The 14,585-nt window shown below is 49.2% G+C and overlaps 1 long non-coding RNA gene across 1 annotated transcript in view; it reads left to right on the plus strand.

Moving 5' to 3' along the window:
* The first annotated feature begins 308 nt into the window (after positions 1-308).
* LOC124248863 (uncharacterized) overlaps positions 309-14,585 on the plus strand; it is a 42,356-nt gene continuing 28,079 nt past the window's right edge. The window contains exon 1 of the long non-coding RNA XR_006891164.1: positions 309-345. This is a non-coding gene — a long non-coding RNA (uncharacterized LOC124248863). The remainder of the gene's footprint in view (positions 346-14,585) is intronic.

Below are 14,585 nucleotides of genomic sequence, written 5' to 3' on the forward strand. Positions count from 1 at the left end.
CCTTTTTCCAGGCAAGAGGCCCGATCAGCCCGCGCGGGGCTCGCGGTGTTTCTCAAGAGTGGTTCGACACCTCCCTCATCCCCCAAACCAGACACACCCCGATCCCGCGAACCGGTCTGGGCTGTCAAAACACGCGGCAGCGTGCTCACTCCCAATAACTCGCATGATGATTAATGAGCGGCCTGATAATTTAATATCGCGTGAGATTAAATTATAAGGCGTGGGGGAGGGGAGCTCTGCGGGCCGACGGCGCCGAGCCAGCGGGTCTGGGCTGCGGGCGAAGCCGCGCGCCTTCGCACAGCGCCGGGCGAGGCTCCGCCAGCCGCGGGTCCGCGCCTTCCCAAGGTCAGTGGGTCCCGGAAAGGGAGGGCGGCGGGGGTGGGGGTGGGGGAAAGGGCGGCTTGCAGAGCCAAGGGGAGAGGTATGGGCGCGGGACAGCTCGGGTCTGAGCCGAGGAGCTGGGCGATGCCGGCTCTTTCCCCACGCCGCAAAGGCTCGGAGAGCCGGGGAAATGGCCCCAGGCGAGGGACCATCTCTCCCTTAAACCCCCTCTCTGTCCGCCACAGGGACCCCGAGACTCCTGGCCCCGCTGGGTCTCCTCCCGGCCCCCAATCCCTCGCGCCGGGACTTTGAGAGGGTTTCCCTGCAGGCGGGGATGTGGCGGCCAGGTCGAGCTACCCAAAGCCCCCCTTCTCTTCCCCCGCCCGCGGACCCCAGCCCGGTGCCGTGCCGGGCAGGGTCCGGGGTGCAGGCACGTCGGGCGGGGAGAAAGGGAATATAAAGCCGCGCAGGAGCCTAAAGCCTCAGGAAGGCGGAGAGACGCTAACGAAACGCTAGGCGCAGCCTCCGGGGTTCCCAGCTTGACCGATTGGGGAGGAGGCGCGGGGAGCCAGTGTAAGCCCCTTCGAGATTACTAGAGGGACTCCTTGCTGCCACTCTCTTCTTCTTAAGGGGTCGAGGACAGGCTCTGGCGTGTCCACCCCTTCCTCTGGGAGAGGTGAGACCCCGGGTTTGGAGGCTGCGCCCCGCATTGGCCCTCATGGGTAAGGGCGGCTGCCCTCAGGCTGTCCCCGCCGCCACGGCGCAGTTCTGTCCCGAAGAGGCAGGTGGGTGCTTTCGCAGCAGCGCAGAGCGCCGGGTCTGCGCGGGAGATGGCATTCTCGGAGGGGCCCCTGGGAGGCCACTCGCGGGCCAGAGGGAGGGTCGCCTCTTTCTTCGTGATCGCATCGAAGGGCTTAACTTTCAGCAGGGGTAGGGCAGGCCCTGGAGAGGCAGGCACGTCCCCGGAAGACCCTGGGAAACTGCAGACCGGGCTGTTTAGATGCTGAGTGGGAAGGAGAGAATGAAAGCGCCACACCCGGACTCCGGAGGCCCGGGCGTCCTGCGGTGCCCTGGCCTGGCAGGAGGGCGGCTGCTGGCTGAGTTTCAGCCGAGCAATGACATCCTGGAGGGGATGCCTCCGACTGAACCTAGACTACCCGCTTTCCTTCAGCTAGAGAGGCCCGAGAGAGCTCCAGAAATGGCGTGCCTGGGGTCCAGTGCCTTGGGCTACAGGTGCGGTGGCTGAACCTCCCTCTGAGAATGGGATGGAAGCTTCCTAGGCCGGGCTCCTCGGCTATGCGGGAATTACCGTTTCTTCCTCAGCTTCTCTAGATCTTTGGAAGAAGCACCAAGGAAGGGGGAAAGAGCATGAACAATCAAATGGACTTGTAAACAGAGGCCACAGTATGGAAATATATATATATAATATATATATATATAATATATATTTAACCTCAAAACACCCAAAGAGAATATAAAAATGAACTTGCCTAGCTAGAGCAGAAACAAGCCACAAATTCTTTCTAGGAGGCACAGCCTGAAATGCTGCAAATTAGCAGAAGGTGTAGGCTGTGCCTACAATTCCAGGATATTTAGAACACACCAAATCCTCATTAGGAAAAAAGTTTGAAGGGCGGGGGTGGTGAAGGTGGAGGAAACGCCCAGAAGCTTTGTCTCCTCCTTCTCCCAGGTGGCCCAAGACCCTTCTGTCCAGGCCGGAGGGCTAGAGCAAAGAGGAGGCGGTTCCCCTCTAGGCGCCCGAGTAATAAGTAAAAAGGGTTTACGGGCAAGGCTGCTGCCTGCGACTGGTCTCCGCAACCGGGAATAATTCTGCAGAGAGGTAGCCCCAGATATCAACAGTGTGCTCTCCAGCGCCCGACCCTGGGGTACTGACAGCCCCGAGGCTAGACGCACAGGTCACGCACTGCGGCTTTTGTCCCTGTCCTTAAAATCACTCCTTAAGTTTGCTCCTCGTCCCTGCTTCTCCTAGACACAAGCTAAACCCCTCTATGTGGTTTCCACCCAAAACAGTGGCTGGGCTCACGGAGGACAATTTAAAAGCTCAGGGCCAAGTTTTCCTCCAAAGGTGCCACATACCGCGTAAATAACAGGCGCCTCCTGGACACAATATCTTTCCCAGAAATTAAATTTTGGTTCCAGAAACCAGAATGGGAAGATCCTAGACAAAAGTGTGTCCTTGGACAGAAGGCCTCCACGTTCTCAATATTAACATGGATGGACAAGGGGCGTCAAGCTAGGTTTGATTTCCCAGATCATGGTCAATCTGTTGTCTGACTAAACGACGCCAGGATACAGTGAAGGTGACGGTAGTCTCCCATCTTTAACGATTCCCAAAGTTTCGAAAGAAGGAAGAGATTGTTTTATTCTCTCATGCACAAGATCACTCATGTCAAATGATATCGGACACCTGCAAAATGACGTCGAACTGGTGGCACTTTGGGTGGCATTGTTTATTCAACGTACCAGGACGCGAGCGGTGCTGTCTTTTCTTGCCTTCAGAGCGCGAGTTCGCGCGTTGATTTCAGCCCTCGCTCTCAGCCCCGCTGCCGCACACCATTTAGGCCAAGATCGGGCATAATGGGAAACACCATCAGCTGACAATTACCCTTTCAGAGGATTCACTTCTCCTCACAGACACTGTTATTTGAGAAATAGGATCATTTGATTTCATATTGCACTAAATAACACCCAGCCGTTTCAAATTGCCAGCTTCTTAAAAACCGCTCATTGGAATAAATTGCAGCAGCCTCTTGCTTTTCAGGGCAATATGCTGGGCACCGGGCAGAACTTGTAAAAATAACTACAAAGCCAGCCCTGAGCCGTCGCTATTGGTGGGAACAGCTCTGCCACCCTGCAGGCAAAGGCATTCAGCTACCCAGTTTCCTGCCACCGCCCCCTTCGCCCGCCAACTTAGAGATGATTCAACCACTGGGCTTTGGAATTAAAATGCACAGCCGTAGCCAGCGAGAGAAAGCGCTTCGGGCTACGCGGCGCGTTAGAGTCCAGCGGAGAAAGATCGGCGGTGTGCAGGCACAGATTTCCGTGCGTCCTGCCGCGCTGCCTGCAGGGCTTACGCGTTTGGAGACTGCGGCGGGTCTGGGGCTCAGCGGCCGGCGAGTGCGCTCTCCAGCTTCGCGGGTCGTGGGTTCCCAGCTAGGAGCGAGCCATTGCCGCTGCGCCCTGCTTACCCGGGTGCTGTCCAGGCCTGCGGGCCGCGGCTCCCCTCTCTGACCTCAGCACCGGCGCAAAGCCCGGAGCCCTGGCTCGCTGAGTCCGACTGGGGACCAGAAAGAGGGGGGAGCCTCACTGTGGCTTCAGCGCAGAGTCCAGAGGGAGAGGGCGAAGGAAAAAGGAGAGGGGTGAACCTGCGTTCGCTGCACCCCCGCCGCCAGCGACATTTCAGAAAGAATTAAGCTTTTTGAAGTCGGCCACGAGCTATGGTTTGTTAATTGACACCCTGTTCAACTGGGCGACAATTGTTGAGCTCCATGAGGGTGATCCACCCTCCCCTCCACTTTGATGTAAAAGAAGATTTGACTTCTTGATGCTTGGTTCATTTGTGCCAAGGGGCAGGGTAATTTAAGACGAGCGGGGGCCTTGGCGAATCTGTCTGTCGAAGTCTTTATTACGTTTGTGTTAATGTACTTCACGAAGGCAGAATTAAATTCTCTCCCCCCCCCCCCCCGATAAATTGAAGTCCGCCTCCCGGAGGCTCACCTGTGCGCTCGATTCGAAGCGTGAACTGGAAGGACCCTTTTAGTGGATCCTGAGAACCGGAGGGAGTTAGTCGGAGCCTTTGGGGACAGGGTGGGAGCCTTTCCCTTTCCCTGGCACTGGGAGGAGCCAGGGAGCAGAGGTTGTGGGAATGCGTCCAGAAGGAAGGTTACAGGCGCGTCGAGAGTGGGAAACTAAATTTCTCTCTCTAGGGTCGGCACAGACTTTAGCTCCGGAGCAGTGTCGGGATTGCGGGGAAGGCGTGGGCCTCTGCCCAGGGTGGGGTGATGGAGGCCTGAGTGTGCCCGCTCCCTCCACTTGGCCTTGCCCTGCGGACCCTGAGCCACGCTACCCCTTAGCGTTTCGCCCAGTCACTCCTCTCTGCAGCAAATAAAAGCTCCGTCCACGAGGCCCGAGTGTACCCAAACCAAACCCTGGGCCGTGTTGGGCCGCAGGCGTTTGGAGCTGCCCTCTGGGCCTGGGACGAGGCCAGGAAGCACACCCTCCCAAGCCGCCAGCTCTGGCCCTGTGTATCCCGATCCAAGGCAGGGGCGGGGCTGCCCAGTCAAGCCCCGGCGCCTGCTCCATCCAGGTCCCTACGCTAAGGCCCTCGCGCCCTCACTCCTCGCGGCACTCTGCCCTGCCCCTGCGCGTCTCTGCAAGTCTCCTGCGCTCCCCGGGCCCCGCCGCCACGCCAGCGCGCTTAGGGCGCTCCGTACCAACTTCCCACCCCCTCCCCATGGGGGTGCAGCCAAGGAGCCCTTTTTTTTGTCAAACGCCAAGCCCAAACACGACAACTTTTCAAGGAGGCAGGAACAGGGTGGTTAAATTCGGAGGAGTCGGAAAGCGCGTCTTCCCAGCTCCAATCTTCTCCGTCCGCGCGAATGAAGCGCTGAGCGGTGTATGGAACGGCCGCGCCGCCGGCACCGCGACTGACAGAGGGCCGGAGCCCTAGAGCCGGCAGAGGCTGCTGCCGCAGCGGGCCATGCCCGCAGGGGACTCCGGGGACAGCGTGAGCGGGCCTTTCCCTCCGCACGCGCCTCCCTCACTCTTTTTCGGACCAGAGCAGGGCAGCGCTTAAAGGCTGACCTCCAGCCCTGCGTGGGGGAGTCTTGCGTCCGCCCTGTCCCGGCCTGGGAGCCCTGGGTGAGGGCAGTGTGAACCAGTTGTCGCGACTCCTGTGGGCTCTGGCCTCGGGCTCCGGCCGTGGCCAGCAGGTCATCCCCTTGGCTCACTATTCCCGCCCCCACCCGGGATCACGTCTAGGCAGTGCGGCCCCCGCGCTACCCTCCCTCGCCCGCTCCCCCTCCATTTCGCCGCGTTTACCAGCGCGTTTTGTTCCCCTGTCGGATTCCGGGGCGAGGGGCTGTAACCGTGCTTTCCTCCGACGGACGCTAATCAAGTAATTTCCCCATCCCAGCCCCATCAAATTGCTCTTTAGCTGTTGAACCGCGGAGTTTTGCTCGCCTTTTCACATGCTAATCACGCCCATTCAGCGGCTCTCGGTGGGGCTGTTTGTCGCGGGATAAATCTCCTTGTTTGCCGGCTGCATGATTAATTGATATTGTTGTCTGGCTTTTGTGGGGGCCGCGAGGAGCTGAAAGGCGGCGCGTCGTGACTGCGCCGGGGGCCGCTGGCGACATCATCGGGCTGCCGAGGTCCCGGAGAGGTCGAGCCGGGGCTGATGACATTATGCGCCCGATTTGGTTTTCCTTATTAAAAAGATGACGAAAGACTCGGAGACCCTAGTTTACAACCCACCACTGGGGCGCAGAACCGCACAGAGTTTAAGCCACAAGCGCAGACAAAGCCCGGGCGTTTGCTCAATTCAGAGAAGAGTGTGTGTCACTTCTCCACGCAGGAGACAAATCATATTTCGGCCCACCCGGGGTATCAGTTGAACATGGATGAGCAGCGTTGTGCTTTGGTTTTTCAAACAAAGAATAAAATCTTTTTTGTTGTTGTTGGAGATTGGAAAAGGCGGGTTAATATCCTTAAAAGATAAATAAAAGGAAGCCAGAGCTCCGATGGAGAACTTGTAGGCAGCGGTCGAGGAAAGCAGCGTAAAGGTGCTTCCAAGCCGGACCCAGGTTTGCGGAATCGCGCCCTGCTTATACGGAATCGGTGGCCCCGGGGAGGCCGGGCGCTAACGCCGAGCTCGCAGGGTCGCTAAGGCCCGCGTCCGCCTGCAGGCCAGCGTTTCATTTGCCATCACAGGTCCCTGCTCGTTGCTGTATTTTTCTGCTGCCCGCAGGTTTGCAGTCAAACCTACAAATTCCTCCGCCCTCCACACCCCTCCCGCCCTCTCCCCTGAGTCCTGGGGTTATATCCTCGACTGACATCCCCGAAAACTTAGAGATTCAATTAAATAATTCCAGCTACGCGGTGCTCCTACCACTTGCTTACTGCAAATATTTCCTTTTTCGAGTTGTTAAAAAAAAAAGCGAAGAGAAGAAAAGAAACTGTCGCCTTCGCTTTCACTGCGCTCGGAGTAATTGATAGGCGCCATCGGAGGTCAGAATTTGCATAAGAATTAAGAGCAGTAAATTAATTTAATATTCCATGCACATCTCCAATTATTCCTGGAGACCTTTGTCTCCGCGGCTGCCAGAGAGGGGATTCAGCTGCTCTTCAGCCAAGCAACATCTGTGCGGTTAATAATTTGATAAACAGCTCATACAAATAGTTTCTGAATTATCTGGCAGGCCAATGACTATTAAGTTTGGAAATGTTTTGGCAGCGTCTCCCGGTGTCCTCCGAGGGCCTCAGGCGTCCGCCCAGACAAATGTCTTCTTATCTTTTAAACATCAGCAGTCGACAATGTGTAAAATAAGTCATTATCATTAAGTAATAACCCTGCCCCTTAAAAAAAATAAAAACGCCTGGATCATCACAGTGTCGGCAGGTCGTCTATTAAAGACCCTGAGATGAACAGACCTGCTGAACAGCGTGAAGGGGAGGGAGAGACGGGTGCTGGGGAGCGACTGGATGGGGGTGGGGAGCTTTCTTTTTGATATCATGGGTTGAAATTGAGTGACTGAACTTGTATATGGAAGTATCTACAATGCAAGGAAGGGGCATGGTGGTTGCTCCTGGAAGGGGAACCGGCTGGGTGGGTGAAAGGGAGACCAACTTTTCACTCTATTGCTTCTTGTACCTTTCACTGTTCTCCCTACCTGCAGATGTTATTTATTCAAAAAATAAATACACAAAAAACAAATTGAGTCATCAGAAAAAAGGGTGGATTATTTTCCTGGATATAGTCCTTTAGTGACTTCTCCCCATTCCTCCTCGTGACCACACTCCCTCCTTCCTACCTTTACCCCCAGGCGATGGGCCCCCATCCTCCTAGCAGCTTCCCACAAAGCTGGGGTATGTCAGCCAAAAGGTTGGGTTGGCTGGAATTTGGAAGGAAGCCTTTGCAGAATGATGCCATCCTGTTATCAAAACAGATGTGAATTTAGACACTTTTCCTATGCTATCCCTCTCCCTACACTAAAGATTTCATGACTGCGATTATGTTCCTTTATCTTCCTGCCACCCCTAGCAGAGCCCTTTTCCTGATATAAAGTCTAGAAAGGAGCCATTTGATCTTGAATGAGACTCAGACTACTCTAATTTTTGCAACGTGTGCATCTCAGCTCTGTTTACTACAACTCTGTGTTTGCCCTGGAATTGTTCTGCCCCGACTTCGCTATAATAGGATGTTCGACTAGGATCCTTATCTTTGTCTATACATTCCTACATGTTTGATGTATACACCTCACCCATTCAGTATTCTACTTTCTATTTCCTACGCTGCTGACAATCTAAGTACTTGAAGCCACTGAAAACTACTGCGAAGTTCTGAGTAGTGTTGAAGCAGTAATATGATAGTGCCCTGTCCTTGTGCTCTAATGAGCCTGGGGTAGCACTGAGCTTTAAATACAGGCAAACCCTTCAGACTTCAGGTCTAAATATACAAGTTTACAATGAATACAATGCTTGCCTGAGCTCAGTTGAAGAATTGCTTTTCCAGAAAACAAGTCATTGTGTCACAAGAATATGACAATAGCTTTTCTACCAGGTGCTTTCACTCTATTTTTAACATTTTCTTCTTGCATTTCATTAGATTTTTTTCCCTTAGAACTATGGACACCGCCAAGCCTTGCAGGCTTTTATAAGCATACAAATCATCTCTGTTATTTATGATTGGGTGTCTCTGTCTGCAGGTTTTTATTAATTTCTGACTTTGATTCAGACTTCTCTACTCAGCAGGCTGATTTGAAAACATTTCTTTTCTTAAATGGAATATTATCAATTCTTTTGGGAATCATTCTAATTTTAAACACCAACATATTCCGTTTCTTAATCTGCAGCTCTGATGTTACTCATTTTTATGCACACAACCCATCTCCTTAGGCCATAGTTCTTTTATGCTTGATATTTATCTTCTTTACATTTGTTTGACTATTTTTCAAGGCAGTATATGGGCAGAAAATGACTATTAAACAAGGAGACAGGGAACTCTGACTATATTTTGACTATGTAAGTAAAGCCACAGAACATTGAAATTTTGAGATTTTTTTTTTTTTTGCTAATGAGCCCTCTCCAGAAAAGCCGTCTGGATACTATTAAAGTTGATGAGTTTGGAAGGATTATCCTGATAAATGCTGGGCTTCCTGGTCATTAGACACATATTTTCAACAGTCTCCTAAGCGAGACTGAGTCTGCGTTTGGAGGGAGGTTTGCTGAGCATAACAGGAAATTCTCGGGGAAAAATCTAGAGTATTGCTTTACTTTGTAGAGTTCAAATCTCTACAAAGGTAATGTTCAGTGGCTTAAACAATACATACCCTAGTTATTTCCAACCTAATTGTGAAAGAAATATGCTTTCTATCTTGGGAAAAGTTAAAGAATGGCCAAAGTGCAGAATACTGATTTAAAAACTCAGTGTCATCTCTATGAGAATAAAAGGATTTTATTTTTTTAATTTGAGAGAGAAGAACAGGGCAGAGCTATTAAAATAATTCTTCCAATAAGGAAATTCTTTCTATTCATTTGCTTCCATTGCTCTTTAAAGAAGGACAAGTTCTGCATATATGGCCTGCTTAAACCCAAATCTAGTCAAAAACTGAATTTGAAAAATATGGGTTAGCATGTAAAAGTTATGAGCAGGATTCACTTAGATAAACCTGTCTGCTCTCATTTTCCTCTGTTTTAATATTTAAATGAGCTGTGCTGAGTGCTGATGCTGGGTGAGCATCTCCATTCCTGATACAGGATTCAAAAAGAAAGAGCTTCAGCACTTATTAGCCTGTGGATATGGCAAGCCATGGAAATAAGTCCAGATTCTTCAGTGATGACTGTAAAGTGCCTCTGATCATCATGGATGTCAGCCAGTCACATGGGTCTTGCCTCTCCCTCCCCTGGCCAGGAGTTGTGATTATGATTGACAGGTTGAGCTTCACCTAAAACTCAGGGTCACCCTTCACGCCATTGTTGTAGATTTGCGTGGTTTTAAAGACACTGTTCTGGTGTATGGCAGTAAAGTTCCTTGAGGAAGAGCACCATTATTATTTAAAAAAAAAAAAATGCACCAAGGGAAAACATGGCTCCAAGTGAGACTGGCTGGCTCCGCTTGAAAGAGAGGATCATGGGCAGTAGGGATAATGGGTCCCTATGACATTTGCTTTAGCCAGAAAGTCCAATCTAGCAGCCTAGTGTAGACTGAACTTGAGAGGGGTTCCAAGAGCTTCTGCTTCGCTGACTCTCTGGTAAGGGGAGATGAACCCTGCAGAATATCAGACCCTTAAGCATGACATTTGAGACCTGCCAGAGTCTGGTTGGAATCAATGTCGGTGTAAAAGGAAAAAAATGGTGGGCAGAAGCCTTTAGTTCTAGCTGTCCACTAACTAGCTGCAAGTACTTGAGCAATAACCTAATATTCCTGTGTCAGAGACTCCTGTCTGCCACTTCTCACCAATTTATTCTCTCCTTGCTGGGCACATGGCTGCCAAGCTGAACTACATTTCCCAGCCTCCCTTGCAGCTACATATAGCTCATGTGACTAAGTTCTCATTAATGGATCGCAAGTAGGAGTGATGGGCATAATTGTCATCTCATACTTGTACCTTCTTGTCCTTTCTTGCTGGCTGGAAATGATGCTAATGGAAGCCACAAATTGAGGATGATGAAGCTCCTCCAATGACCTGGCTTTGCAAGATGACTTCCTGGAGCAGAGTCTGCCTTCTCACCCTCTCTTTATGGAGACAAATAAATTTCTATAGTGTTTGAAAAACTGCATATTTTTGTTCACTTTGTTACAGCACTCACCCAAAATAATCTGCATCTTGGTTTTGTTTTTCTTAACTGTAAAATGAGAGCATCGTAGTTTGGGTTTCCCCGGAAGCCAACAGTTTATTGGGAGGTGATCTCAGGAAAAACCAGTAGATGAGTGGGATTGAGAGACAGGGAAGGAAAGATGGCCATTAAGGTGCGTTATAAAGCAAGTTACCTTTGTGGGCAACTGGGCTTTAATTCTACTGAGAAAACTCTGGGAAATTGTGTAGGACACCTGCCTTAGAGTAAGTCCACCCAAACTGGGGTATTTATATGCCAACTCCTCTTAGTCGTTGGCTGAGGGTTCCTCTTCACAGGCATTGTTTCCCCAGCACTTCTGGCTTGTTGCATAGGGTGGGCTGCAGGGCCAAAAGAAGCACCCAGGCAGTGAGATGCAGGCGCTGGTAGTTGGATATTGAGCTGGTACGCACTGAAGTATAAGGACAAGGGTCTACTGACAGGACACTGACAGCATCAGCTACAGAGGGCGTTGACGAATAGTCTTGAAGATCTCCCTCCCACATTACTTATCTGGGCCTAGTTTATCAATCTTTATTCTTCTAGTTGGTAATCTGAAATGTCTGCTCCAACCAGATAGGTTTACTCAATTTAGGGCTCCCCAAATACCACGTGCATGCATTCTCATTTTACTCATGCCTTCCTTTCATGTGGAAGCAGCTCAATGCTTGTATAATCTCCTTTATCCCCACTAAATCAGTTATCTATTGCTCCTTAACTAACCACCCCAAAACTTAGAGGCTTAAAACAACAATAATTTATTATTTTTCACAATTCCATGAATCAGGAATTTGGGTAGGCCTTGTTGGGCACTTCTTCTCCATGGATTGTCAGCTGGGCTTATTCATGTGGAATGACCAGGATGGCTTCTCATCTTCCAGGGCCTCTCTTCACATGGCCTCTTATCTTTCAGTAGCCCAGCCTGGACTTCCCCACAGCATGGCAGCTGGGCTCCAAGAAGGAAGAAGTGGAAGCTGCTAGTGCTTTTAAGGCCTGTGCCACTGGAAGTCTCAAAATGTCACTCCCATATCATTCTATTGTTTAAAACCAGTCACAAGGTCGGGTTGGAAAATAGATTCCCCTTCCTGATGGGAGGAGCTGCAAGTATGTACAGAAATGGAAGAACTGACATGGCCATATTTGGATACTGTATCATGCCTACCCATCCCTTTCCACTTATTCAAATCTCTAAGACATATTGCTACCTCATATGGGAAGCCTTTCCTATCATGCTAGCCCACTGGGGTCTTCTAGCCCTGTCTAAACTCCTAGGGTACCTCTTATTATACACACTTGTTGTTTTGTCCTTAGTCATTCACTTGTCTTGTGCCACTTTTTGTTGCTGCTTATTGTTGGCTCTTTGGGGCCAGAAAATGCAGGTTAGAGTTCAGAACACTTGCACAGTGGGAGTACACAGTGGACTTTCAATGTGCATCTGTGCAAAGACAAAGGAAGGACACAGAAGTAAGGGCTAGGTGGAGGGAGTGACCAGCATGCATATGTCCTTGGGCTAAGATCTAGATGAATCAAGCTCACTTCTAGTAGATTTATCTAGAGTCATCAACAGCTTATTCTGAAAATCAAATAGTCATGAAATCCTCCCAGCCTAAGGGAAGCTCAAGTGACACGCACATCTACATGCAGGAATGGCCATGTTTGTGACTGGAATGTATCACCTAGAAGGTGCCTGGAAGGCTTCTCCTTTTCAAACACCACCCCTCCCCCGTGATGCACTGTTCCCTTGTGTCAAGCATTGCCCTCTCTGAAAGTGCAAGTACTACCTCTTGGAGATGGAATAGGAAGTGGAGGGGAGATGTGGAAATCTGAATCTCTAATGTCTTAGTGCAAAATTAACTGATAAGAGCAGTGTTTATTTTTCTCTCATAGAAGAAACTGGGGCAGCATGAATGTGCTGGAAGTTTAGAGACCACTGATACCAAAGGAAGGAGAACTGAAGAGGAAGGATATCTGTCATCTCCCTTCGTGTCAGAAAGGCCAGTTGTCCAGGGGACATTCTGAACAATGCATTATCCTGGGCATTAGAAAGTGGGCAGCATTCTCAAGGACAGCAGAGAAAAATGGAAACATAAGCCAAAGGAAGATTCCAAAACTTATGGGCACGTTTGTATGGGTTTACAGTCAGAGGATGGACATCCCTCCAGTCTCTGGGATCCAGTCTTCTACTTTGTCACTGTGTCTTTGGTCACTAGGTTTCCAAAGGCAGAGTACACCTGTGGACAGACTGGCCCATGGTGTCCACAGGAAGTGGAATAAGCATCATTGTTGTGTGTAGTAGAAGCAGCCTAAGGAGATCAGCAGGAAACTGGATGAGTCTAAGTGCTGAAGATTGACAAGACTTCCTCTGTTGCTCCTAGTGACTGGTGGGGACACTTCTATAGCTCCCTGAGCATGCAACCCCCACCCCACTTTTTTATTAAATGTCCTGAATTGCTCTTTTGGATCAAAACTTTCTTTATTATGTCAATCAAAGAAGGCTTGCTTCAGCCCACCTCATGGCTAAGGATATCGGATGTGTAAAAGATGACAGTTTTAACACGTTATCGTGACTGGCAACTTTTTGTGCACTGATGTTGGCTAGCATGCCGAAAATGTGCTTATTGGATTCTTGGAAATTTGTAATGGATGCTGGCTCTAGGAGAGGCAGAACAGAGCATAGATTCTACCATGGGTCATGCCTGTGTTTAAATTTTGCCTCTGTCACTAGCCTTGTGACCTTGAGCACATTTGAAAATTCTATTAGATGTGTGAAAAGGTTTCCTCATCTGGAAAGTAGGAATAATAATACCTAAGTCATAGGGTTGTTGTGAGTAATAAATAAGTAAATGTTTGCTAAGTTTCTAGAAGTTCCTTGGCACAAAGTTGTATATAATAAATGACTTTAAAAACAAGTTTTGTTTTTTTTGTTACTTACCGTCTGATGATTTCACCACACCACTGTGCTGGCAGGGAGTGTGTATGCATTTTCCATTAACCATCAGAAAATAAACATAGGCATGTATGATTCCTAAAGGTAGGGAAGAAATCCAGAGGATCTAGGATTTCTGTCCATCCTGTTAATTGAAAAGAATATTTTGGCACCAGTTTGGGGATTCATAAAGAAGATAAGATGTTCAAGCCATAACAGAAAGGAATTCTTTTTTTGTGGTTGAAATAACAGATGAACTGGTTGCAAAAATTGGCAGAAGTCCTTCCTAGAACATTCAACCTCCAACTGCCCGTTGACTGGGCATTCCCACTGCTTCATTATTACAAATTCTGCTAAGTGTGTAAAGAAAGCCCCTTTCCTTTTGGATGACCCCTGGTTATTGAGAGTCATCCTTTTCCTCAGTCTGTGAATCCCAACCACATTCCACATTGAGACTTGCTCCTCAGAAGGGGAACTTTGGTGAGCAGTCACGCTTGTTCCGTCTTTATCCCCTGACCAAACTTCCCACGTGCAATCATATCTCCAAAAAAAAAAAAAAAGAAAATAGAGAAAAAGTAAGAGTGTAAGAGTAATCCTTGCCGTCATCTTCTTCTCTTCCAAAGGCTTTCTGTAGGTTGATGACACTGCAGAATTTGCAGTGTTCTCAAGCACTTGGTGGAGCAAACATCTCTCCATTGACTCTTTAATTGAGCTGAAGCACCCCATGAGGGGTCTTTATGTGGCCATTTGTCAGGAAGCCAGGACCCAGAGATTTTGGAAAGAACAAAAGGAATTTGGTAATTTTACAAAACTCCTCTCCAAAAAATTGGAAATAGGAAAAAAATGCCTGGAGAAAATTAATTTGAAGATAGATACCAGACATATCTGAGAAATTGCTGGAAATGAATGTACTTACAGATGTCACCTTTCTGAAGGCAGGTAGATTCTTGAGTTTTATTTCACTCATAGTTTGTGCCCATTGCCGAGGATGTATTCTTCCAGGAAAAATAAAGGCAAATTTCTTGGTGTTTGCTTAGCTATATCTCTCACTGGAAAACCCATTAGAGAGCCATTCCTGAGGGCAATTGGAGATGCAGATGAAATGGCCCCCCATTTAGTATTTGGTTGAGATGGCCCAAATGTTTGGCAGTCATTAAACCTCCTTCAGGCAATATTCATGAAAATAAACCAAAGCTGTCAATACGCAACATCGTTAAATTTATGTCAGTAGTCACCATTGGAGGGGAATGGAAATCAGGTTTGC

This window comes from Equus quagga, chromosome 12, assembly GCF_021613505.1.
Source record: "Equus quagga isolate Etosha38 chromosome 12, UCLA_HA_Equagga_1.0, whole genome shotgun sequence".
Taxonomy (NCBI): domain Eukaryota; kingdom Metazoa; phylum Chordata; class Mammalia; order Perissodactyla; family Equidae; genus Equus; species Equus quagga.